General features: G+C 43.5%; 1 pseudogene across 1 annotated transcript; it reads left to right on the forward strand.

Moving 5' to 3' along the window:
* Window positions 1–3,683: 3,683 nt before the first annotated feature.
* Window positions 3,684–4,762, forward strand: LOC310783139 (zinc-binding protein A33-like; annotated as a pseudogene). Its single transcript has one exon. The product of its transcript is annotated as a zinc-binding protein A33-like (transcript).
* The last annotated feature ends 3,775 nt before the right edge of the window (window positions 4,763–8,537 follow it).

The following is an 8,537-nucleotide window of genomic DNA, read 5'->3' on the forward strand; positions in this document are numbered from 1 at the left end:
AAGGCTCAAGGGGTGTTTACGTGCATCTACACTTATATTTATCCATCACATTGTAGTGGGTAGAACTGCAAGTAAACAATCAACAGCTGTAAACTAAGTGCATCTCTGTCACTAAACCTTTCCACAAAAATAAAGGCTCTTTCAGGTTTACACTGTTGATGAGCAACATCAACAAACCACTCTACTGTATGAAAGTTTCAGTAAATGCTTGGGAGCTATTCCCATGTATCCCAAGTATATCAACATGTAGGGGGATAGTAGCCTAGGTAAACCCAGCCCCCACGTGACCTGCTCTCTCAGTTCCCAGTCACTAGCTGTCACCCTTGTGACTGTAAGCAGGGTGAGCCTGAGAGCAGAGCCCTGTACTACGAAACTAGTTTAACAGATCCGCGATAAGTCCCTTTGATCTGGTTTGACTGAACAGGATCAAAGCTATCTAGTTAACTGATACTACGACGCTGGTTTTTTACTAGGTAAGTGGACCTGGGATCTGCCTGTGCACGCGCACGTTTTTCGCTCGTGCACAGGCGCGCGTCCACGCGAAAGAGGTGCCCTAGCCAATCACATTATGAACAGCTGAGTTGATCCACGCCCACAACCATTTCCACACCCATTTCCTCGTTCCATGAAAGCGCAGTGCATGATCAGAGTTTTAGCGGATATTTAATGTATCCGCGATTTAATGTCAGAATGAAAATCCGCGTTGGATAGTCTGCTGAAGGGCTGTCTAAAGCAGCAGCTTGTATTCACATCAGTCATTTGATTTACTTCGATCAGCGATTTCTGTCTCCTACAGCTTTGTGCGAGTGTAAATGTAGGCTACATTAAATGTGTAATCTCAGTCTATAAATTTCCACAATCTGTAAGCCTATTTAGACCATAGATTTAGAAAGCATGCTCAATGAATAATGATCTCTATCACTCATTATGTGTGTAGTTGCACTGATCGAATAATTCATATATAGGCTATAATAATGATATCCTAATATAAAAGAGAAAACTGCTGGACTGAATTGAGACGATGCGGGCATACTTTTCATTGATAAAAACTAGCCTATTTTTGCTCATATATTGGCATACAGCCTACAGGACACAGTTCCAGCTGAAACATGCAAGAAGCCTGCATATTTAGTATTGGGGCTATCCCATATTTATCCCATATCTATATTATATGTATAGGCTTTTCTGGCATGTAGGAGAATATCACCCTCACTCCATTTGAGGCTTCGTTCACGATATGCGCTGCGGTGATTAATAGTGATCATATTTCTCCACGCATCGTTGAGCTGTTAAGACATAAAGTGGTAAGTAGGCTTAATTTAATTATGTAACCTACAGAGCCATGAATGTTTTTCTTATTCTATTCTCAGTTGACTGCAATCTATTTTTCACATGGCGATCTTATATGAATGGTGAGTGACTCCAGAGAGCCGATTATATGGGTCTGTCATGGATTTTGATCTTATCCTCTGAAGCTAACCTGGTCGGGACCAGGTTAGCTTTGCAGCGTCAGTTGCCATGGTGATTGAAAGTTAACTTGCTTTGTAGTATGGCTAAACCAGGTTTAAACTCAAACTTACTCGGATAAGGCATTAAACTAGCTTCGTAGTACAGGCTACAGGTCACTGGGGGCTGGGTTTACCCAGGCTAGGGGGATAGGAAGAGTTGGACCTCGGGAACAGTTGGGATGCTATAAACCATTATTTTGTTTGTTGGCGACAGCTGTATCTGTGAGTCAAGTTCTCAAATCCTTATCAGATATTTTTGACAATGCCACCGTCTGCCTGCTAGAGGGACTGGACAGCACATGGGGGGAAAACTTAGATTCCCTTCAACATCAACATAGGAATTTCAATTTGTCAAATCAATTTGGGTTTCAAAGTTAAACCTTTGTTCACCTACCCCCGCCCTCACCCCTAACTCAGAGAGAAAGTGTTCTATTGCCCCGATATATTTAAGACAATATAACAGAAAAGTCCTATTGTAAGCGGAAAGTAAAGCATGAACCGTGGCATGTTTTCCACCTTGAAGTAGACAGATCTTTGATATGAATCTTTTGCAACCATGGGTTAGGGTTAGTTACATTTGCAACCATGGCAACAGTGCATTTCACAATAGCATGTAGTCCATTACTGTCCGAAAACTTGAGTACCAGAACCTGAAGCTCCATGTAGGCAGTCTTGCTTCAGGCGCCCTCTACTCTTTTCTCATCTCATCTCTGTGCATGTGTTGGTGAGTCATTCTTGGCCATAAATTTGAAGCATGGCTGCCTTCCATAATATAATAGTATTCATCAGTCCTGCCAAGAAATTGTGAATTTATGATTGGAAGGTTTTCATCCAAAATCATTCACAGGCTTTCAGTTTTGAGGCACTGCCCTATAAAAAGAATCCCTCTTATCCTTTAAAAAATGACTTCGGCTGCTATTTTAACAAGTAATAATTCTCACATATTGGTAATAATGTGATTTAATGGTATTTGACTGAAATCAGGTCACATGTAAATTGCCCCACCATTTTCCTCCATCTCACACCTTTCCTCCGGAAATGAACACAGAAAACAGCACAAATGGTTTGCGGTTAAAGCTTGGTGTAAGCTTGGTGTAAGCTTGGTGCAACTGTGTTGGTGCAATCATTTTTCATTGGTGTTTTGGCAGAATAATGTTTGTTGACATCACTAATGGCTGCTTGTGGCTACATTTGTTTTTATTATTATTTACATGAATCCAAACAGCAGAGACATGTGACAGGTTATTTGTTAAACCCTCATGCATGAAGCGCCCCTGACCATGCAGCCATTATAAGTTGGTACACAAACTTGCATGGGATCTGCTGTGCTCCTCAGGTCAAGCTGACATTGCCAAGAGTTCAAGTATTAGCAGTTTCTCCCTGTCTCTTGACCACAGAGCTCTGCATCACACCTTGCCTTTCACCATTATGCTGTCTGACTTAGCAACACAAAGTATGTGCTCCGAAATCCTAAATAGATTGATAAATAAATTGAGAGAGAGAGAGAGAGAGAGAGAGAGAGAGAGAGTTTAAAATAAAACAACAAAACAAAACAAATATGCTTGAGAAATGTGTTCTGAATCATCCCTTTATTATAGAAAAGGGAGTAAGTGGGCTATTCGATTTTGCTCACGTTTTTGGTTACACTCAAGCAATTGTGATGTCACTGATGATGTCATAGACATTGTGACATCATCTGTCATGCAATAGACTGGAATTGTAATGTCATCAATGATGTCATAAATCCTTCCCTGCTGAGGTTATAAAAAGGGCTCTTGCGCTTGCCTCTGCAGGGAATCCCACTAAGAATCAGGCAAAGACTGTGAAAGCAGTCCTGGAATTCATCACGGCCAGAGGGTTACTTCTGTGGAAGTAGAAACAAGGTGAACAGTGGTATCCCTGACCTGTGAGAGGCAGCGGTGTGGTGCAGGGCGTACAGACTGCCGGACAGCCATCAGAAGAAGGAGGAGGGATTCGAAGAAGTAGAAGAAGAATGTTCCCCAGAGTGATGTGGGTCTGAGTGAGAAGGAGAAGAAGTTTCCCCAACTGTGAGATGCACCAATGTCCCGCAAGGCATCCAGTCTGCCGGAAAGCCATTAGAAGAAGAAGAAGCCTCTGCAGGGAATGATGTGATTGTGCTTCTATCTCATCTCTGTCCAGTTTGTTTTCAGCCAAATGGCTTCCAGATCAGAGGAGGATCTCTCCTGTCCTGTCTGCCGTGACATCTTTAAAGATCCTGTCCTCCTGTCATGTAGCCACAGCTTCTGTAAAGCCTGTCTGCACAGCTGGTGGACACAGAGGCTAATAAATGACTGTCCACTTTGTAGGGAAATATCTTCACAGACTGAACCACCTCCTAACTTGCCGTTGAAGAACCTGTGTGAGGCTTTCTTAGTGGAGAGAGATCAGAAAGCGTCAGCAGGATCGGAGCTTCTCTGCGGTCTGCACTCTGAGAAATTCAAACTCTTCTGTCTGGACCATCAGCAGCCAGTGTGTCTCATCTGTCGAGATTCAGAAACACACACCAACCACAGATTCAGACCCATAGATGAAGCGGCATGGCACCACAAGGAGGAACTCCAGAAACTACTGAAGCTCTTACAGGAGAAACTGGAACTCTTTAATAAAGTCAAAGGAAACTGTGATCAGACAGCAGAACACATTAAGGTCCAGGCCCGACACACAGAGGGCCTGATTAAGGAGGAGTTTAAGAAGCTTCACCAGTTTCTACAAGAGGAAGAGGAAGCCAGGATCGCTGCACTGAGGGTGGAAGAGGAGCAGAAGAGTCAGACGATGAGGGTCTGAGCAGAGAGATACCAGCTCTTTCAGACACAGTCAGAGCTGAGAACCTGTCTCAGTCCTGCAGAACTACAAGGCTACAGTGGAAAGATTCCAGCGCAGACTCCTGGAGGATCTACAGCTGGTCTCAGGAGCTCTGATAGACGAGGCCAAACACCTGGGCAACCTGAGCTTCAGAGTCTGGGACAAGATGAAGGAGATGGTCTCCTACACTCCTGTGGTTCTGGACCCAAACAGACCCCATCCTGTCTGACCCCATCCTGTCTGAAGAGCTGACCAGTAGTTTGAGAGGTGGAGAGACACAGCAGCTTCCTGACAATCCAGAGAGGTTTGATTACTATTGCTCTGTACTGGGCTCTGAGGGCTTTAACTCAGGAATTCACAGGTGGGATGTTGAGGTTGGAGGCAGTACACACTGGTACCTGGGTGTGGCAGCAGATCCTGTCCAGAGGTAGAGAGAAGAACATCTGGATTTTGGGGAATATGTTTCTATGATGGTAAATAATACACAGCAGGCTCCCTCTAGCCTAGGTAAACCCAGCCACCACGTGACCTGCTCTTTCAGTTCCCAGTCACTAGTTCATAGTGACTGAGAACAGGTCTGAGAGCAGGTCACGTGGGGGATGGGTTTACCCAGGCTAGGCTCCCTCCCCTTCAGGTCCATTCACTGCTCTCCCAGTGACGAAGAACCTCCAGAGGTTCAGAGTCTGGACTGGAACAGAGGAAAGCTGTCATTCTGTCAAGCCTAGAATCGAGCGCGCGTAGCACTCGATTCAGTAAGATCCAGTAAGATTGTATCATCATCGTCGTCGTCGTCATCATCATCATATATAAAATTGAGTAAGTGGGCTCTGTCTGTCTGTCCCACATTGTGAGATTTGTGATGATTTTGGTCAGTCATGATGTCACTGATGATGCAATCTCTACGACATCATCCGTGATGTCACTCGAGCAATCGAGGATGTCATCAGTGATGGTCACTCGAGCAATTGTGATGTCACTGATGATGTCACAATGTATATGCAATGTGCGGACTCTACTTTTCGCTCTCACTGACGTCATCAGTGATGCGAAGTTGCGCAATTGTGCACTGAGTGATGTCACTCGAGCACTCCAAGATGTGATCAGTGATGTCATCAGTGATGGGAAGTTGCGCACTTGTGCGCTGAGTGATGTCACTCGAGCACTCCATGATGTGATCAGTGATGGTCACTCGAGCAATTGTGATGTCATCAGTGATGCAAAGTTGGGCAATTGTGCGCTGCGCATGCCAATAGAGCAGGTGCTATGCAACCCCGCGCAGTGGGTGAGCCTACGCGCGCCAGATTTCTAGTGTAGTAAAACATCACACCTTATCCTTGGCTCTGTCCTTTTTTCACTCAATTTCGAACATTGAGCAGCAATAGTTCAATTCAAGGAGGTGTAAAACAGTGAGTGGGCAGAGCAATTTCCTCTATTCCTTTAGTCAGACGCTGTATCTCATGTGGGTGGTGGTACTGTATATCCATAGCGTGCGTCACACTGTGGACTCACAGGTTGTAATGAGATGACAAGTTACATGGCAGAGGAAATGTCCATATTTGTTTTAAAAAAAATGTTTTATCCCCAAATCCCCAAGTTAGCTTTTAAGGACTCTATTATGGACATTCTCACTGATACATGCAGCTGTTTCCCCACCCACTAAATTCCCGATCCTTGGTTGTCATTTGTTGACTGTTTGTACCATTATTTGGTGCTTTCCTGCCTCTCTTGCTGTCTTGTCCGTTTGTCTTGCTGCTTGTGTGTCATTGTATTGCCTGATGTTGGTCTTCTAGCCCTTGGTCCTGTCTACCAGAGTATAAGGCATCACATCTCTCCCAGCTTTATTCATTATTTGTTGAAGAAAGAAGAGTGTATATCTCACAAGAAGACCCCTAGGCTGTTGTTTCTCTCACAAGTGACTCAACAGCAAAAAATAAATCACTACGACTACCACTTCAAATATGAAACAAAGCCTTCCGACAGCTCAGATTGCACGCACAGGTCTAAAGAATCATTTGCTTTCAAGTATTGTGCAAACTGTGCAAAGTGATGAGCTACACAACACACATGTGAAGGGTAGAGGAGGCAGCTGTGTTTAGATAAGAGGCTCCTCATGACGAGACATGTGGGTGATTCTATCTCCATAGTAACCTACGATTCGATGACAGTTTGTGAAGCTGCAGAGCAGAAGATGTCGAGGCTGAGGATTTGGGAGATTTGCACGTTTCTGAGCAGACGTGAATTCAAATGCCACACATCCATCTCCCATGCTGCAGAGACGTTCTCGCACTCGCAGTTGCCAAAGATACAAAGGAGTTCTGTCACTCTTACCCACCCACACGTTGGCTTCCGTAAAAGACTGTGGCATTTACAGTTAGGCCTCCAAATGTGATATGATCACCTGTCTTGTGTAAGAGACATTCAAGTTCTTGATTTACCGAACCTCTTCTTGATTTGCAACCTCTGTGCTAATGAAAACACCTGCAGTAGCTGTCCTCATATCTTTCCCTCGCAGTACACAGAACAATTTCATTCTTTTAGGAGTGATCAAAATGCACACGCATTGTGGGCACAGTACTTCCTAACCCAAACGGTTGAATTAAACTGTTTTACACTTTAATACTCACCATTTGGGTCATTAACACCGTCAACAGTCAGTGCCATTCAGAGAAGATACTTATTTGTGCTACATCCTCCACATTTGTACACTTCAATTAAATCATGTAAGTGCCTTTTAATGTGATGCTATTTAAATAGAGAATGTAATAGAGAAATCAAGGACAGCATCTCAGGGATAATATCAAGGGGTTTGCTTTCTACTGATGTGTATAGAACTTGTAAGCAACTCGAAACCAATATTCATTGACTTGCACGCCCTCCTTTATATGTGGATGGATGACTCGACCTGTAGTGAGGCAGAAGTGAGAGGGGCGCAGCCAAGAGAGAATGGCCAAAAGCAGTGCGTATACCCTTGCTCCTTTAATTAAATGGGGGGTTTTAGTCATTTTTCATTTTTTATTTCAATCGTGACATCCTAAGTGGCAGCTGATTTATCACATTACTGATTCATTTACTGGTTCCTGGTTTATTACAGAAGAATTAACTGCTGGGAGAACTCTGTGTGCTTTACAAATTGGCCTAGAATCATCAAGGACTTTCATCACTTTGCTGTTCCAGTAGATCAGTGGTTCCCAAACTGGGGTATGCGTACCCCTAGGGGCACGTGGAGGTACTACAGGGGTACTTGAGAGAAAGGTGAAAATAAAAAAATGTAAGAAAAAATTATGGAAATAAATGAAATGTTTCATTTCTTATTTCGTAGTGTTATATTCTGCGTAAGCTCACTCCATTTCTTATTTCGTAGTGTTATATTCTGCATAAGCTGGTATCATTCATCTGATGTAGTTTTCTCTTGCAGTTTTCTAAGCAAAATGTTGTAGTCAGGTGAAGGGGGCACTTGGATTCAGAAATGAGGGAAAGGCAAATGTTGAGAACCACTGCAGTAGATCAATGCGTTTTCATGCTCAATGTGAAGCTTTAGAAGAATATAGCCCCTTATCACACAAGCATGTCTCAATGGCTTTGCATAGCATCATCACAGTATACTACATCATATATCTACACACAACATGGTTACATACATCATATACATACTAACACATTTTACTAGATTATATATACATTGCAGTACTAGTACACAAACAAACACAGCATATATAGACTGTGGGCGGAAACCCATGCAAACACGGGGAGAACATGCAAACTCCACACAGAAAGGACCGGGGGTGGATATTCGAACCCACGACCTTCTCGCTGTGAGGCGACGGCGCTTACCACTGAGCCACCGTGCCGCCATTGGTAACTCATAGCTTTTGTTGCATCTTTGACAATGCACAACAGCTTGCGTATATACCACAACAAAAGCAGATAGAGGTAAACACGTAAAATATGAATCATGACCAGGAAGGATAACAGTTTATTGTTGTAATTGTGCATGCAGGATTCCTTTCTTTGTATGTGTATATGCAAGTAATTTGAACAGTGGAAGGGCATATGGCTTTATGCTTTAGGGCCTATTGAGCCTATAATTTCCATAATAACTAATTATTTCTGACAGTGCCTTTGAGCAATGTCTCTTGCTATGTGGTGGGAGTGTGGGATGAAAGTCGAGCTGAGAGATGACCGTGACTTCAGTTCACTAAAACTAAG

This window comes from Poromitra crassiceps (assembly GCF_964638095.1).
Source record: "Poromitra crassiceps genome assembly, chromosome: 10".
Lineage (NCBI taxonomy): Eukaryota > Metazoa > Chordata > Actinopteri > Beryciformes > Melamphaidae > Poromitra > Poromitra crassiceps.